Genomic DNA, 19,831 nt, shown 5'->3' on the forward strand with positions numbered 1-19,831 from the left:
AAATCTGGTGAGCCTGGGACGGCCCTATTTTATGCCTGCTGCCCTAGTGTAATTATTAATAGCTCCCCTTTCATTCCCACGGTGTCCAATTTTGGTGGTAAATTATATGGTCACCCTAACTATTGTGATCACAATCAGAATGTGTCCGGACCCTCAGAGCTCGGCTGATACTTACATCCCTCCAGGAGGCCCTCCTGCCATGCTAGCTCCAGCTGGCCTTCCTTCCAGGCAACTAGCTATCAAAGTGCACAGGTGTCCAGTCAGAAAGCCCATCATTAAAAAATCTACAAACAATAAATGCTGGAGAGAGTGTGGAGAATAGGAAACCCTCCTACACTGTTGGTGGGAATGTATTTTGGTGCAGCCATTATGGAAAACAGAATGGAGATTCCTTAAAGACTAAAAATAGACTTACCCTCTGATCCAGCAATCCCACTGCTGGGTCTATATCTGGAGAAAACTCTCACTTGAAAAGATACCTGCACCCCAGTGTTCACAGCACCACTATTTACAACAGCCAAGACATGGAAGCAACCTAAATGTGCGGCAACAGATGACTGGATAAAGAAGATATTATACACACACACAATAGAATACTACTCAGCCATAAAAAAGAATGAAATAACATGGATGGACCTAGAGATTATCATACTAAGTGAAGTCAGTCAGACAGAGACAAATATCATATGATATCACTTACATGTGGAATCTTAAAAAATGACACAAATGAACTTATTTACAAAGCATAAACAGACTCACAGACATAGAAAACAAACTTATGGCTACCAAAGGAGAAAGTGGAGGTAGGGGGGATAAATTAGGAGTTTGGGATTAGCAGATACACACTATTACATACAAAATAGATGAACGATAAGGTCCTACTGTATAGCACAGGAAACTACATTCAATATCTTGTGTTAGCCTATAATGAAAAATAATATGAAAAGAAATATATATATGTGTGTGTATCTATATCTTTATCTATGTATAACTGAATCACTCTGCTGTACACTGAAGTTAACACAACATTGTAAACCGACTATACTTTAATAAAAAAAAAAATTTTTTTAAGTGCTTGGCTGTCTTCCCCACGCTGACCCCGCAGTGTACATTGCTAGTCTTTCCCCCGCATCATTCATTCGGTAAGTATTTAATGCCTACCTGCAGTGAAACAGCGCATATTAAAGACCGTGAGGAAAGAGGAGGAGCAGAGCAGACAGACAATCTGTATACAGAGATTTATGATGGTCCCTAATGACGGAGACTATAGACAAAGCAGCACCCGGCTGGGGTGGAGGGGAAGGTGATGGGAACGTGTGTGTCCTGTGCTTCACAGGATGCGCAGAGTGTTCTTTAATAAGGTGATATTTGAACAGAGGTCCTCGTGAAATGAAGGCGTCACACCAGTGGGGATAAAGCATCGCAGACCAAAGGAACCATGTGTGTGAAAACCCTAAGAAGGAAGCAACAGCGAGGATGCCTCTGTGGTTGATGTCAGGACCAACGCCAGTGGCAAGAGTCCATGGATTAGAAGCACCGAGGGCCATCTTTCTCTGTCTTGCCCACAGTTTGGTCTGCACCGAAGCTCACATCTTGACAGCCTTGGTAGATGACTGGTTGGGTCATACATCAGTCTGGTTCTCTTGGTCATTGTAGATCTGGGTCTTCACAGACACAGGACAGCCTGGATCCAGTTTTTGCAGCATGGCCAGACTGCCAGACTTTTGTTAAGAGCTTACTGAGGTTTCTAAATTATCTGAACCCCAAGTTATCTTCACAGACAGCCATTGATTGTGCCAGCCTCCGGAAGGGCTGCCTGTCACCTCTCAGCTGCTTGGCTTGCTTCACAGAACTTGACTAAGGTGGATCTCAGGGGAACGACCTCTTCACTTGATACCATTCTATGTAATTTTATAAGGACATTTTGGATTGTGTATTCAGAAAGCCATTAATGTGCCCTACGCCTTGAGAGAAGTCCCATATTACATACTTGCTCTATTGTTTCTATTGCCTTCTTATTCTTCAGTTTATTTAAGTAGATGCTCTCTGGACAATATAGATTCTGCAAACGATGGTGTTGCCCTTTTGCATTGGCAGCCAGGAAGCTCCTCCTCAGCCCTGGGGACCATTGGTAGCGACTGGCCAGTAACAACCAGCATGAACGTCACTAAATTAACTCTCCCGGCATCAACTTGTCATTTTACTCTTCATTTCCTCCTGTATTCATCTTTCATCTTAGTAAACCAATTGGAATCTTTTTGAAGTGATCTGGGTCTTGAATTAATCCCTAAGTAAATCACTTTTCCAGACACCTTCATATAAATTAATTTTAAGCACCTACTATGTGAAAAGAAGCATGTTAGGATCGCAGGGGATGGAGGAAACTGAAAAAAGTGTTGCAGAGGCCCTGCCCTCCAGCTGAAGTCCCTATTCTATTTGCCCATCAGTTTCTCATGGGTCAGATCTCAGTGAATGCCGGCATTCTATAGAAGGAAGAAACTGACCCCCAAATTCCATCACTCTAAAGGATTAATTATTTGCATAATTTACTTTGTTCATAATGGTGTTGGGCCTAGAACCTACAGAGAGGAAATCGATTTTTTAAAAAAGAAGATGGTTGGGTCGTCATTACTTCACCACGTCTGTGTGGGTGTCTTTGTCTTGAATGTAATTAAGAGCCTTGGTGCGAGTTTTTAAATGTCTGATCAACCATCCCCCACACTTTCACCCAACGTGGCCACAAAGGGAGGTTGATACTCATTCAAACCAGAACTTAGCAGCCTCATACAGTCCTATGCGTGAGGGGGGAGGCAAGGGGCTTGGAGGGAGAATATATTGAGATCTGCCCTTTGATCGTGTTCAATGCGACTTTGCATTTACCTGAGGGATTAAAAGTTCTCATTGACCAAGGCTCCCGGCTTCCTACTCAGCCTTTGACGGGACAAGTGTTAATTGGACAATATAATGGGGACAATGTTAATTCCCCTCTTAGAGTTCCTTTTCTTGTTCAGTCAAATAGAAAGGCCCTTTTAAATGGCAGAGAGGGGAAGAAAGGAGCTGGTTTATAAGGGTAATAGACTGCACATCTTCCCCCTTGTCTCAGTACAAGTGCAGTGGAGTCAGCATAAAGCCGGCCCTAAACAGCAACAGAAAGGGAACGACGTGGTGGTTTGCATGGAATGTCACCCTGGATTTAGGGATGGGGAAGCCTGGCCAGGAGGCTCGGCTGCTTTTGTAACAATGCGGGGTGGGGAGTGTGGGGGTGGTAGAAGCCATGAGACTCGGGGCAGGGAAAGGACAGGTTGGTGAGTGTAGGAAACGGGGGGTGGGGGGTGGGGTGCGGGGGGTGACAAGGACAATGGAACCTGGACAGTCAGGAAATCCTGTGGGATCCTGAACATTTGGCTTGAGCCTGGACCCCGCGGAGTTCACGACTGTACAGGGTAACCGGCAAGGGGTGGGGATCCTAGAAGCAACAGCCAGCTTTTAGAGGTTTCTGTAATTAGAATCTTCCTCCTGCTCCCTCTTTAAACAGGCTGGTGTTCAGTTGTCTGTAGCTTCTACGATCCACCCTCCTCTTCCTCCCCACCCGTAGAAACTAACATTTTCCTCCCAAGTGCCGTCTCCTCGCACCCCTACTTATTTCTCTCCTAACAGATTCTTCCTCTCGATGAACTTCAACCAATACTTCTTCCAGCCCAGATTTTTATGAATGATGACCACAGTGCATTCAGTTTTTCATTTGTTTATTTATTCGACAGACATTTTCTGGGCATTACCTGGATAGCAGGTCCTCTGCTGGGTGTCCTTGAGCAAGTCACCTGACCTCGCTGTGCCTCACACATTCAGAGATGGGAATAATTGTCCCAGATTTTAGTCTACAAGGTTCTCTTTGGGATCAATGGAGAGAATGGATGTAAAAACACCTTAGAAACTATCCAATATGGGAAATGAATGATTCTCTTTGTTATTTTTATTCACTGGGGACATCAAAGGATGCATAAGAAATGACGAGGGACAGAGACAAGACCATCTCTATTGAAAGACAAGCTTGCCAGGCACAGACAGAGCATGACGTAGGACGCTTCCAGCTTGAGTGATCGGAGTGGGCTCTGGTTGTCCACACTAGTCCCCTGCGGGAGGTCCCAAGCCCTTTCTGGCACCCAATCTTTATATCAGTAAACTGCCAGGTGGAGGTATCTTACTGGTCGCTCAGCACACTTACAGCTCCAGCTTCTCTGATCCTACTTTTCTGAGCCTACTGGGACTGGCCACTTTCCAAGTTTTTCTTTCGCAAATTTTATAATCACACCAATTTGGAATAATTCGAGAACTCTCCACAAAAACGAAATCTGCAACTTTTCACCCAATCTCACACTCTTTTGTTTTTAGGGTTGTTGAAGAATAGAGATGTAGCTGACCATCCATATTTAAGACCAACCCTGGAGCAACTCCTGGACTTATGAGGGTCTCATTTCATGGTGGAACAGGAGAGAAAGGTGGGGACACCAACCTTGACTTGTGTTACTCTGGAGTTCTTTCCCTCAGGGGTCAGAGGGCTTGTTATGAACCTGCTGTTTCCTAGTTCTATTACCACAACCCCCACCCCCCCCATTTATACCCTCCTGGAGCTGGAAGTCTGCAAACTGCATTTGTTATCTTCTCTTGCAGGTGGGTTTTCTGACTACTTCTGCCAGTAGGAGACCCTGGTGGGAGACTGACCAGAGGGCGGAAGGAAGGGACAATTCTGCTCTGGTTCAGACAAGGTGGTGTCGCCGGCAGCTGCTGCTGGATCTTGTAGTGGCAACAGGAGTGGAGCGATTCTGAGCTCCAGCAGGCTGGCAGGAGGAAGCATCTTTTCCAGCAGCTGTATTTCTAGCTCCACTTCTCTGGTGGATCCAGAACCACCTGAGACACCATCTCCAAGAACTCAGCGGCACAAACAGGCTCCCAAGCATTGGTCGGGGAGTGGGTGAGCAGCATTGCACCTCTAAGTCTTACCTCATTCCTTTCAGTGCCACTAACACACCCTCACTCTTTAATTTGGTATTCCAGTCCTTCTAACTCCTTTGTAACCAATCTCCTGTATTAAATTCCCTCCATTTGAAATGCCGGAAAAAATGATTTCTTACTGATACAAAGTCTGTATGAGAATCTTTGTCCAGTGTTCTTCTGGGGCTGAAGAGAAAACAATTTCTGTTCAAAGATGCAAAGCTCAGTTAATATTGCTCCTTGCTAACCCTGAAACCTGGGGTGATTCCCTCTACCTCTCTGAGCCTCAGTTTTCCCATCTGTGGAATGAACATAGTAAGTTCAGGTTGACCTTCCTCACGGGGATGAACTATCGCTCACAAACAGACCAGCCTGATGTGACGGTGCACAGTCTTAGCACTGCATAGTCAGGGCATCTGATGCACTTGACCCGACACATTTCCCCTTCAACTCGTCTTTGTACATCTGCTCCATCATCTAGCATCCGGCCTTTGATGGGGCTCTTCTTGCTCTGAGCTAAAAGCTGCACACTTCAGACTTACCAGCCCTTAAATATTTCATAGCAGACTGGCTGGAAATGAATATTTTATGACAAACTCCTTGGCACTTAAATATTTAATCACTGGTGAGTAACGAATCAGCACCAGGAAAACTTTCAGTCCCTTGTACCAGTTTTAAAGGATCTTTGGTTCTGGTCTCAGAGGACAGAGGGACCAAGGGCAAGTCTATTTCTACACTAAATTTCATATCTTTAAGGACTCAAAAAATGGCCTCAGTACCAATCTGAGACTCTAGATCAGAGAACTTCATCCGCAAAGACCACAAGCAAATTGGAAATAACCATAGTTTGAGAAGCATTGGCTGAACAGTTAAAATAATAAACATTTATATCAGTTTAAATCCTAAGAAAACACAGGCACTGTGCATAAAGAAGAGATATTCTTAGAGGCACAAATGTAGAGCTTGGGGTAGGGGATTGAAACCATTTTGTTTTCAGTGGTGACCTGACTGAGTATGATGTCAAGAAATGCTCCCAGAAAAAAGTTAGGAGATCTTCAATAAGAAAAGTAGGTGCAGAGGTTGGAAGAATTCATGGAACTCCATGCTTGAAAAGTAAGACTAGTAAAAGTTTCTTGAGTTGGAATTCAAAGGATCTGCTGGTGTCCGCATGCTAGGATAAAGTCAGCTTCATCACCACAATGAAGATTGCTTCTACAATTTAGCCTTAAAGGACTTCGTTTCTCAACTCTGTTAGACACTACTTTCTGCCACCCAAAAGCCATTGTCCCATTTCTTCTTTATTGTTAGAAGAGCCCTGAATTCATTTGGGGCATCAGCCTCTCATATGCTTAAAGGAAGGAGGTCATTCCATCCCCAAGGGTGAATGTCTAAACCGACCGTGGAAATTCTATTCTCCTTTCTTACCACTGTTTCAGTTGTGGGTACGTTAAGTAATCCTCGCCAATATGGTATGAAGATAATCGGGGGCAGCTGGTCAAGGGGCTTCGGGGAAAGGCATTCTTCAATGATGAAAAGAGACTCAGGATGGGGAGCAACCTGCCTGTCTTTAGGTGCTGTTGTGTGGAGTTGTGGGGAGGCGACCTCATGATGAGGAGACAGGCTGAAGACCAAAGTCGAGAAGAGACAGAAGAAAAATGGGAGCCCTTGGTCCCAGTGTCACTAAGTTGACCAAATCTGGTAGCGCTTTATCAATAGGCTTCTTATTATGTGTTTAAGCTGCTTTTAGTTGAGTGTTCTGTTATTCGTAGCCAGAAGCATTCTCATCAATGTACCAAGGGAGTAGTGGAGGTAGAGTCAATGGTTAGCAAGATAAAGATTAGAAATAATGACAGGTAGTTAAAAAGTAAGACAATAATGAGAAACTTTCCCACACCCATTAGATTGGCTCATAATCGAGGCTGATATGCGCTGACCTTTGGTGAAGACGTGGAGTCCTGGGACCTCTCCTGTTCTTCCACGGGCACGCGGAAGTCTAACTTGCTCCATCACTCCAAGGAACAAGTCGGCAGCATCTAGTAGTGCAGAAGATGTGCCTAATCCATTATCTAGCAATTCTCCTCTTCGGCAAATACCTAGAGATGCTCTTGTACATAGACAAGTATAATAACGTTCATGGCAGCATTTGTGTAACAGGGGAAGTCGGAAACAAACCCTAATGACTGTCAACTTGAAAACAAATAGATCACTTCTCCAGACCTTGGTCTGATGAGTAAATTCCAGCTCTATGTATTAATATGATTAAATATCAAAAATACAACGTTGAGTGAAAAAAAAAAAAGCAAGATTCAGAGGGCTATAGAAACTTTCCACATGAAGTTTAAAAACTCAAACGAGATGATACAGTAAAAATGATAAGAAATGCATTGGGATAATAAACAACATGTTCAAAATAGTGGCTTCCTTTGAGGAAATGGAGAGGGGCGAGGGCACACAGGGGCTCCAATAAGACTAAAATTATTCTCTTTCTTAAGCAGGAATGTGAGTGGATGGGTGGCCATTATACTATCATCCATACTTGTTTATGTGTCTGAAATATTTCATTAAAATGTTTCTTGAGGCTGAGATTATGGGCTAGAATCAATGCAGTGAAGCTGACACAGATGAATAAATGGTCCTGAATCAGTTCCCCAATGTGAGTTTTTAAAAGTTTGGTGGTAGCACTTAGACTAACAGTAGTTTATATGAAAAGGAGCCAGAGGGGTTTTGTTTCATTTTTACCACAAGATGATTATAAACCAATAGGGTGATGTAATTTCCAAACAAGTGGGTGTAACTTGGGTTACAACAATAGAATTACGGTGACAAATTTAATGGAAATGAGAGTCTAACTTTCTTTTGCACTGGCCAGACCTGGCCTAGAGGATGAAGTTCAGGTCTAGATCTGTCATTTTATGAAAGATATTGTTGGACTAGAATGAAATGAAAGCAAACAGTTTGATGAAAGCACTTGAAACAGTGTCATATAAGGAGAAGCAGGTGAAGAGAGGGTGTAGGAGCAATAACTCACTTTTATCATGTCTTTGATGGGATGGGCTGTCTTTGATGGGATGGGCTGTCATTGAGCAAAAGGACAATATGTGTCCCCTGGGGCCAGAGGGCAGAGCCACATCCAATATTGGAAGGTACTGGTTACGTGTGTTAGGTGTGGGGATACCTTTAGCTCAGTATGAACCAGAGTGGTCTAATGTTAGAGGTTAGACCCTACCATTGGGATCGGTGGCCTTGGGAGGTAGTAGACCTCCTGTCACTTGCAATGTCCAAGAAGGTTTTGCAGTGTGGTAGAGGGCTCTAGCACCGAGTTGATGACTGGACTGGACAACCTCTGAGGTCCCAGTCCTGAGGTTGTATAGTCATGGGACAGAGCACACAATACAGCTATTATTGGGACATGTCTGTAATTAGAAATGAGAGTTTCAGGCCCACCAAGGAGAGGTCCTAGAGGTAACTTGAGGACTGGCTTGGCCATCAGCTCTGTGCTCAGGAGTACTAGTTAATCTTTGTCCTTTCTATTTGCCAAAAGGTGGAGGAAAAATCCTTGGACATAGGGGAAGAGTTGTTTCTTCCAAGTGGAACTGGCTGATACGGAGGTTGTGGGAAAAATGGCCCACTTTCTGTTATCATAAGGATGCAGCCCTCAAAAGCATGTTCAGGTGATGTTGGGGTATTCGAGGATGGTTGATATCTGTAAGCTACAGCCTGTGGGATGCCAGTCTCACCTTATGGGCTGGTCATTTTAAGTGTTGATGAGTAAGGGAAGTTGTGGGCACTTAGTCAGCAATAAGTATCTAAGTAGGCAGGAGATGGGGCTCAAATTGCCTTTTTCTCAATTGTAATTTTGAGGAATTGAGATTTCTACACAGATGCTCTAGGTTCTGGGTTCTGGAAGGTACAGGAAGCAGATAGGAAAGTAAGAAAGAAACCCTCCTCACAGTGTGAAGGTAATTATGTCTTTCCTTGCAAGCCAGATTTCCTCAGTGGCTGCTGTTCTGCATCTCTTGTCGTTTTCCCAAAGCCTTTAGTAAAGTTTTGCATCACTGTTCTAGTCAGGTCTCAGCTGTGTTTGGTAGAGTGTTAAAGACAGAGTGCCAAGTAACAAAAAGCATTAAGAATCAATGAAAGAAGATAATCCCCCTCTATTCCCTTGCTCTGTGGGACTATGAAATCGCTGTACCAGAGAGAAAGCCCGTGGTCCAGTAAGACCTTCCTCTGTCTAATGTGGAGGCTCTGAATGCTACTTTTTCAAAGGAAAGAAAGAGATCCTCTTAGTGGTATCTTGTATATACTCAGCATGTTGACCTGCTCCTGGGTGATCGTCACTTTCCTGTAACCTAAGATCTCAGAGATCACGGCTGAGATTTAGAGTCCTTTCAGCAGGAGCATATTAGTTATCTATTGCTGTGTAACAAATTACCCTGAAACTTGGCAGTTTAGAATGGCCACCATTTATTATCTCCCACAGTTTCTGAGTGTTGGGAGCTGGTTGTGGCTTAGCTAGGTGATTCTGGCTTAGGGTCTCTCATGAAAATTACAGCCAGCCTGGGGCTGCCATCTCTGAAGTCTTGGATGGGTCTGAGAATCCAATTCCAAGCTCACTTACGTGGCTGTTGCGAGGGGAACCCAATCCTTACCATGTGGGTCTTTGTTAAGAGTTATTCATGACCTGGCTTCTGCAATGGAGCAACAGAAATGGAAACTGCAGCCTCTCCTAACCTAATCTTGGAAGTGACATACCGTCTCTTCTCCTTATTCTACTGGTCATGCAGACCAACCCTGGTTCAAAGCCTAAGGTGTGAGTACCAGGAGGCAGCACTGGGAGTTGGAATTCTAATTGCAAACATAAACATTTAAATTCACTCCAGAAAGATCCATATCTGGGCATAAGGAATGCTAATATTTCCTCCTTCCTTCAAGAGGCTCTTTTAAGCACGTCCTTTGTGCCAGTCACTCTTCTAGGTGCTGAAAATACCCGATGAGCAAGGTTCCCGATTTCAGGGATTTTACATTTCAGTGGGAGAGACAGAAAATGAACAAAATTTTTAAAAATGGCTTTTTAATGTCCAAGTCAATCTTTCTTCACAACAGACCTTGAGGACAGTGTTACCAGGGTCCCCATTTTCCACGTTAGGAAGCCAAGTCTTAAAGAGACAATGGGATTTTTCCAGGATCCCACTGAGTGAGAGGCAGGGCTGGGCTTTGAGCAGGTCCTTTGCCTCTTCCCCAAGTTGAGGCAGATCACTTTGGGATGGCCCATAAAGGCAAGGCCCTGCAAACTGGGTCCATACTTTAGAAGATCAGTTGAAGGTCTGTCCTAGTTCCCACTAGATTGTAGGCTCCTTGAGGGCAGGCCTGGTCCTTTCTTTTAGTCCCTGTATCCCCTAGACATCCTGATATTGTAAAATGGAGCGGCTTCCAGCCCTTACCATATTCCTTCCTGGGCTCTGTTCTGCCTGTGCCCACCGGCCTGCTGGGGTTTGTGGCTGTGAAGGAGGCCATTCCCTGGAAGCTTTGCTGGCTGTGAGCATTGGCCTTGCAGAGTCAATACTGGGGAGCTGTGGAAACACGTCACAGCCTCATTTTCAACAAGGGCACTTGGAAAGAGAAATGTGTTGACCGTTTGTCAGCAAAAATGGGTAATCGGAACCAAAGTGCTTTCACCTGTATCATCCCACTGCCTCTCAAAACTGATGTGAAGTAGGCAGGATGGAGCTTACTGGCCTGTTTACAGATGAAGACACTTTTGAGTGAGGGTTGTCTGATTCTGTCTCTTTCCCTTCCCCGACCCCTGCCATAGCTGTCCCTGGAGAGTGTTCTATACAATGAGATTCCACGTGGTCCAGTCTGGAGTGGTGCCTCTCAAACTTCCACGAACGAACGACCTAGGGAATCTTAGTAACGTGCAAATTCTGAATCTGTAGTTCTTGGGTGGTTCCTGAGATTATGCATTTCTCACAGGCTTCCAGGGAATTCCCAGCTGCTGCTCCACAGAACACACTTTGGGTCACAAGGGCCATTCTGTCTGGTTTCCATACTTCAGAGCCCCACCCATCCTTTAACATACAGGCCAACAATGACCCCAGCCCCCAGGGAGCCTATTTGACATCTCCTGCTGGAAATGCCTCTTCCTCCCTGAACACCATCCCCTCCGAGGACAGCAGTCACAGCTCCTTGCACTAAAATGACCTGTGATCTCAAAGGCTCCTCTGTGGTCATGACCCACACTGGGTTGGACCCCCAGTGCCTCTGAATTTCTTTATAGTCTTGTCATTGACCTTTTTGCAAATGTAGGCAGTACCAGTGATGAGAGTGTGAGCCTTGGGGTGCGCAGCTGTGCTGAATAGCTTACTTCTCCATTTCTTTCCTCTTGGGACAGTTCACTGACCGATATAATCTTACACTGGTATTGACAAGACCGTGCTGGGCGTCTTTGGGGCCTCTGTAAGTTTCAACTGGTAAGACAGCTGGCAGACTGTGGGCTCTAAGTCTTCATAACTGACACATTTTGAGTCAGTTACAGCTGACCTTTAACTTAGAGAAAAATCTCTTCTCAGAAGATGGAAAATGTAGACATACATTGAATGACGTCCCTGTCCCAAGCTCTGGTCTGTAGCAGATACAAGTTTCTTGGGGGCAGATGCCAGCTGATAATTTATATCGCAATTCACATTATCTACAACATGTAGACATACCCAATAAATTCTCAATTGTGCTGGGCTGGGCCATGTACATATACTTTTTAAAAACCCTGGAAAGCATTGTAACACATTCTCAGAGAATCTTAATCTTTTGAGTTTCTCTTTTGAAAGTTTAGGATTAGGCAATCTTCTAGGTGAGGAAGTTGGTTATCCCTTTTTACTGGACAGATGGGCACACAGATGCTCTGGGGAGTTCATTCACCCGACCCTGACATTTCTGCAGTCCTGGCTTTGTCTTACAGTGGATCTTGGAACACGTCCAAAATATACTTAGACATCTCCGGGAGAAAAGCTTTTACACTTCAGAAACACACACACACACACACACACAAGCACACACTCTTAATTTGAGGTTGAATTTTTCTGCCCTAATTAGCTGCGTCTTTGAGCTTCAAGAGCTGGTTTTACTGTGGTTATTAACGAGGCCAACGTCTGATCGCTGGCCTTTTTCAAAAGCATTCCAGCCTGCTAAACAGTGGCCTTTCATGATTTACAAGTTTGGAATCTTTGGGAGTTTTCAACAATTAAGGTGCTAACTTTTCGCACTCGCCTGGTCTCCAAATTCTTAATCACAAGACCTTGAGAGTGGGCTGTGGCAAGGGGAGTCTGGCCCTCCTGCAGGCTGCCTCCTATATGTGGGAGGGTCCAGTGAGCTCATCCAGTCCAGCGGGCATCGCTGTCAGAGAGGATGTTGGCAGGAAGTCACTGGCACTGCTCATCGGCGAGGAGCAATGGTCCAGAGCGAGAGCTGTCAGATAGGGAGTGACTCCAAAGACACGAGAGGAAACAGCCCCTTCCTTGAACTTAGCGTGCCACAGTTTTCAAAGTGCTTGCAAACCGAAAGCTCACTTGATCTTTACAACAAGGCTGTGCAGTATGCAGACAGACATCATTATTACTGAATGGGTAGAGTGAGGATCAGAGGGGTGTAGCGACTTGTCTAAACACACACAGTCAGTGGCAGAACTCGGACTCAAGGATGCTCTGGTTCTTAGTTCATAGCTCGTTCCAAAAGATGTATCAACTCCTTCAGTCTAAAACTGTACCCCTTCTTTGGTGAAAATTTCAAATGCTGGCTTACGACTTCTCTATCATGAGCAACGAATTGCATTCAACTTTCACGGGACCCTTACAGATTCTTTGGACATCCTCTGGTCCCATTTGATCTAACAATAAACCCTGATGCCTACCACCAGTGAAAAAATTAAAGGACTGATCCTTCATGTTTAAAAACATCTTTTCTTCACAGAGAAACTGATTGCTAGTTAGTATTAAAATCCAAGCACATAGATGACATGTTAAGAAAATATAGAAAATAAAAGAGGTGATTACATATCATGCAGGACCTCCAGGCTGTGTAAGGAATGTAGAATGAGCTGTGTTTTTATCAAGATAGAAAAAGACCTAGAATTCAATTGCTATGTGGCTTTTATTTATTTGAAATAAAGCAGGTGAAGATGACTTCTACTCTGTAAAGCACTGTGTACATTTTAGCTGTTTTCTTACCATAATCAAAGTTATGGGTGCCTATCAGTTTCTCAATACACTTAGAAAAGTCTTATTAACTGACTAAAGCGTGTTGTTCTGGACACGTGAAAGACAATGTCTGGGCATTTAACTTGGAGCTCCCACATCTCAAATCCACCTCCAAAATATCTTTGCATCTGCCCACTTCTCATCACACCCAGCTGGACTGTCTTCATCATTTCTTCCTGGGGAATTGAGCAATCTCCTTTGGAGTCTATCTGCTTCCTTCCTTGCTTAATCCATTCAACCTCCACATATCAGCCAAAGCCACCTTTCAGGTCATGCTCCTGCTTAACACTTGACAGTGGCTTCCTACTACATTTAGAAGAAAACCTAACCCCCTGCTGGGACCTATGAAGTTCCCCAATGATCTAGCCCCTTCCACCTGGCATCCTCACCTCCCACCACTTGATTTCCCAGCTTACTGCCCACACCCCCTAGCACTGCTGGCCCCCTTGTAGCTCCCAGAGTGCACCCGTCTCGTTCCCACTGGCCTTCTGTGATTGTCCCCAGATCACCGCAGGGCTGGGTCCTCCTTATCACTCAGACCTACGTGGCCTGCTCAGAGTGACTCTCCCTGACCACGCTGTTGGGAGCAACCCCACGTCTCATCTTGTTCCAGACATGCTCATCAGATTACCTCGTCTTTTCTTTCTATAGAGCACTTATCCTCACTTGAAAAATCCCTTCTTCACTGTCTTTTCCCTCCCACTAGAATGTAGGTGCAAATAGATTGTTTTCGTCACTTGGATATCACCAGAGCCTACAACAGAGGCTGGTGTACAGCAGATGTTCAATAAGTCTTTGTGACTCAGTGAAACGCGGGCAAAAGTAGGAGGGAAGACAGGGCGCCTTTGTTGAGCCTCTACTAACTGTGAGGTTGCTTCCAACTTTTTCATCTTTATCCTCCAACAGTACTGGGTAATATCAGCTCACGGGGCACAGAGGAGTAGACTGAGTCTCAGAGAAACTTAGGAACGTGTATAAGGATTTGCAATAACTAACAGACCCATAGGATGGAATATCAAGGTAAGTGATACTCCACAGCTTGTGGCCTTTCCACTGCACTGGACAGCATCATTTATAACGAACCTGGCAGCCAGGCAGGTTCTCCCACTTAGTAGTGTGGATTGGTTAGAACTCATTAATAGAGAGCAGGCGTGCAAAGGGGGAAATGTTACTGTTGTTATCTGGGGGAGGACCACCAACCACTCATAATTCACATGAACAAACCATAAGAATAATATTTCATAAAAAGTCATACATAGTGTTATGGGTTGAATGCTGCCTCCTCCCCCAAGATATGGTGAAACCCTAGTCCCTAGCCCCTCAGAATACAAACTTATTTAAAAATAAGGTCACTACAGATATCATTTGTTTAGTTAACATGAGGTCATACCGGAGTAGGGAGGATCTGTAACCCAGTATGACTGGTATCTGTATAAGAAGAGAGAAATTTGGACATGGAGACACAGGGAAGATGTCCAAGGGAAGGCATTGGCAGAGATGGAAATAATGTTGCCATAAGCCAAGGAATACCCGGGGCTGCCCGAGGCTGGGCGTGGAAAGGAAGTATCCTTCCCCGGAGGCTTTGGAGGAAGTGTGGCCCTACCAGAACTGTAGGGCAGTAAGTATCTGTTGTTTTATTTTTATTTTTATTTTTAACATTTTTAATTGATTTACAATCATTGTACAATGTTGTGTCAAATTCCAGTGTAGAGCACAATTTTTCAGTCATACATGAACATGTATATATTCATTGTCACATTTTTTTCTCCGTGAGCTACCATAAGATCTTGTATATATTTCCCTGTGCTATACAGTATAATCTTGTTTATCTATTCTACAATTTTGAAATCCCAGTCTATCTTTTCTCACCCCCTGCCCCCTTGGCAACCACAAGTTTATATTCTATGTCTGTGAGTCTATTTCTGTTTTGTATTTATGCTTTTTGTTTGTTTTGTTTTGTTTTGTTTTAGATTCCACATATGAGCAATCTTATATGGTATTTTTCTTTCTCTTTCTGGCTTACTTCACTTAGAATGACATTCTCCAGGAGCATCCATGTTGCTGCAAATGGTGTTATGTTGTCAGTTTTTATGGCTGAGTAATATTCCATTGTATAAATATACCATATCTTCTTTATCCAGTCCTCTGTTGATGGACATTTAGGCTGTTTCCATGTCTTGGCTATTGTAAATAGTGCTGCCATGAACATTGGGGTGCAGGTGTCATCCTGAAGTAGATTTCCTTCTGGATACAAGCCCAGGAGTGGGATTCCTGGGTCATATGGTAAGTCTATTCCTAGTCTTTTGAGGAATCTCCACACTGTTTTCCATAGTGGCTGCACCAAACTGCATTCCCACCAGCAGTGTAGGAGGGTTCCCCTTTCTCCACAGCCTCTCCAGCATTTGTCATTTGTGGACTTTTGAATGATGGCCATTCTGACTGGTGTGAGGTGATACCTCATTGTAGTTTTGATTTGCATTTCTCTGGTAATTAGTGATATTGAGAGTTTCTGTTGTTTTAAACCACCCCATTTGCCATAATTTGTTATGCAGCCTTAGGTAACTGATACACCTAGAAAGAAAAATCCAGGGATAAACATCACCATTGGCTGGTGGGACTTTTCGAGGCAACCCCAGTAATCCACATGAAGTGAAGGAGCAAGAGAAAAGGGAGAAGGAAGGAAAGCTCCATTATCTGCAGCTCTCTTGCCCAGTGTGCTCAAAGAGGAGTCACTTCTATGCAATGCTTCTAGGTTTGCAGAATCACGCAGAACATAACACAGCCTTTGGTAGGAGCTCAACTCACTGGTGCTGGCTCACTGGTGTTTACGCCAGAATGGCTTCACCATCTCCCTTAAACATGGCCAAATCACACACCTCTTTTTATGCATATTTTTTCATGTTTGGTAGTATCTTCCCTCTCACTTGCTTGTCTACTTGCTTCAATGTGGTGTTACCTCCATCACACCCTCAAAGTCATCCAAGTCATTAATCCAAAGCCAGCAATGTTTCAAATCTTCTTCTAGTTCTTTTCCTATGAATATATGTATTTGCATGATTGGGTTTCCACAGCATAGATAATTTTATATTTATGGAACCACTTCCGTGTTAATGGACCTATGTAATTTCTATTTTCAATTAATTTATCATTGATCTATTTTCTACTTATAAGCAATGCTGTGATGGACATCCTTTTGCATCAAATCATGTCTCTATTTCAGGCTGGGCATATGCTTGGAAATGGATTGCAGGAACAAAGGACACGATAGATGTTAAACTCTTTCTTTAAATGCCAGCCATGCTTCTGGGGCATGAATCATATGCAGAAAAACTATATTTTTGGTCAAAACATGGACCCAACATCTATTTACTAAGTGAAGTGAAACTGTCCTTCAAGGAAAGATATATATCATATATAAAATATATAGACTTAAACTTTGTCCAGCAGTAATAGTGATATTCTAAACACACTCCTTGTATTTGAGGACCATATTCATTACCAGATTATGTAAATCTGGGATTATCATTCTGAGATGCAATGGGAGCATTGGATGAGGAAATTATTTATAATAACATTAAAAATATAGTTTCTGTGTTCTTGACTTTTCAAAAATCTTTCTCATCATTCTCGTGACTTCCAAACCTCCACATCCCTTTGCCCCACCTTTTAAACTTTTCTTTTTTCCCTTCCTTTTCTTCCATCCTCTGTGATAAAGCATGGACTGCTGACAGCACAGACTGTATTCTGACTGACACAAAGTTTGGGTTAATTTCTCAAAAAAAAATGATAAAATCAGATCTTTCCTAAAGAACAGATTGGCATTCTGTGGGGCTCTGAATCTGAGCCTGGATGAGAACTTACATTTTTCTTTTATTTTTTCTTTCCATCCAGAGCAAGTGGGTCCATGATATTGTCATCTTTGTCCCCTGGCTCACTCTGATCTCTTCTAAGTGGAGTTGAAGAACTATGTGGGTGTGTGCAGAGGAATTAATTTTTTCAGAAAGATTCCCAAAAGACGTATCCCTCATATGGCACAAAAGTCACTCATCCGTTCATTCTTTCAAGATGTTTAGTATGTGCATGTTATTTGCCAGGGCCCAAGCTGGGCATTGAGGTACAAACAGGAAAGATCAGATGCACCCTCAGGGAGCCAGCAATCTAAGCAGATAATCCTGTAACTGAGAATCACCACAAGAGGGGGGAGAAATCACCACATGGCTGCCCAGAGCAGAGGAAATCAGGGTGAGGTCCTGGAGGAGGTGGTGCCTGGGGGAGGTCTCAGAATTTGTGGAATTCCCAATCATAGTAGAGCAGTTGTATTCTCTGACATCTGGTCATGTGTGTCTCTGGGCTGCATCATTCTTACTGCCTTATTCAGAAGCCCAGACCAGGACCTTTTGAACAAAACTTCAGAGAGTTGCAGAGAAGACCCAAAGAAGCCCAGGACTAGGAGTCCAAAAGCCCTGGGTTAGAAGTTCAGCTTCGCCATCTCCCTTGCCTCGTGGGCTCAAACACTTCCTTGAAATTCACAGAGCCTCAGTTTCCTCCTCTGTAAAATGGGACCCATACCCCTTACCTGAAAGTGCGAGGCTTGAGCAGGATGCTGCATATGTGAAATGCTCGAGGTCGTGCACTGTACCACATCTTACCCTGGGCTACTTTCCAAAGCTGAGCCTGCGAACACCGCCCAAGGGGTGGGTGGCAACACGGAATCCCGCCCTCTGTGAACTGGTGACCTCCCTGGCCACGGAAGCAGACAGGTCATTTAAAAAATGTAATTTTCGCATTGACATTCTTCATGCTAAGCCTGGGGGCAGGCATGTCCATTCTGCTCGGGGACAGCTCCGGGGCAGTAACCCAGAAAGAAGAGGCAGCCCTCACTTTGCCATTCTGCGCCTGGGCTGCTGACAAAAGAATTGTGCAAATGAACCTTTAAATCCGTAAATAGTGCCCCCACAATGCCGGGAAGAATGCAGCGGCGACAAAGGGCAATATTCACAGTTTATCTCAGGGTGATGGATCTGAATGGACGCATGAACACGGGTTTGTTAGAGAAAGAGCGGGCCACAGCCCCCCGCCGGGAACCCAGTGGCCGCAGTCTGCAGTGCAAACAGTCAGTCTAAATCCTGAACAATTAGGGGAAACCAAGCTGCCATTATCTGAACTTCAACTTGTTCTCATGATTGATATGGGAAATGAAAAGTTGTACACGGCTCGGGGAAGGCTCTGTGCGCCCTCACCACACGCAGGGCCTCCGTGAAGGTGCAGAATGTATATTTCATACACACGGTGTGAGTGGCCTGCATGCCGCCCGGTCAGCACAGGGATGGGGGCAGCCCTGAGCATCAGATGGTCCTCGTGTGGTACCCATCTCTGATCGGTCAAATATCACCCCTCAATCTAAGTTCTCTGAAAATTCCTACTCAGTAACGTCACTATTTGACCAAATTCTTCAAGTTTGTTCTTGGGGTGGGACAGGACATCTGGTTGTAGGTGGAAGCTTCATTACATGTTAGCTGCCTGACGTTGGTCTGGTCAGCACATCTGTCTGCCCCTCAGTTTCGTCAGCTGTGAGATGGAGAGAAGACCCACTTCACAGACAAGTAAGCGGCTTGACTAGTTTGGTCCCTGGCAGCTGAAAGGTACCCAGGAGAAATGAAGTGTCCATATTCACTCATTCAAGCAGCAGGTAGAGCCTGGGCCCTAGCTGAGTACCAGTCACTCTGCTTGGTGATGAGGGCAGTACAAATGGGAATGAGAACTCTTGCCTTCGTGGGATGTGACTGGGGGCTTGTAAGCATGAAGCGACAGTTTGGTACCTAACAGCTGCTTTAAGCTTTTCAAGGGCAGGGCTGTGGCATCTTCTTCCTTGAGTCTCCAGTTTCGTGGTGCAGAGCAGTAGTTCTATGGTGTTTGTGGAGCTGAAGTGAGGCCAGGGCTATAGGGGAAGGACATGGCCCCAGGAGGATGATTTGAGCAGGGCCTCCAGGGATGATGGGATTGGAGCGGCTGATGGGAAGGAGAGAGGCATCGTTCCAAGCTGCAGAAGCAGCCCCAGCAGAGGTTCGGAAGCAGGGCTGCACAGGGCCAGGAGCTGGAGTGTGGGGTTCTTGGAAGGGAAAGGTAGGGGTGGAGGCTGGAAAAATGAGCTGATTGTCAAAGGGTTTTGAAAGCAAAGAAGAAGTTGGCTTTTTACCCCCGTAGGGAGTGATGGAATGTTCTGGAGCAAGGGAATGCCACCTGACTGGGAACAGTCCCCTGAGGATGCAGGCCTGCCGGGGGCACTGCGATGGCGCAGGAGTGGCCTGCAGAAAGCGGGGTCAGCAGGGCTTGGAGGCTGGGGGAGAGAGGTCAGAGGTGACAAAGGTGGCGGACCTTTGGCTCCTCCTGCTCCAATTCATTAATTAATGAAACTCTTCTTATTTCTTTCCCTCAGAAAGGAAGGTCAGAATTCCACACGTGAGCTCAGTTGCCAGGATCTTCTAAAGTCAATCTAGCAATGAATGGCACACACATAACATTTTCAGAATGGGAAGCAGAAACAGACTTTTTGTAAACATTCAATTCTTGCAGCACCCTCCTGTGGGAAC

Source organism: Camelus bactrianus, chromosome 15 (assembly GCF_048773025.1).
Source record: "Camelus bactrianus isolate YW-2024 breed Bactrian camel chromosome 15, ASM4877302v1, whole genome shotgun sequence".
Lineage (NCBI taxonomy): Eukaryota > Metazoa > Chordata > Mammalia > Artiodactyla > Camelidae > Camelus > Camelus bactrianus.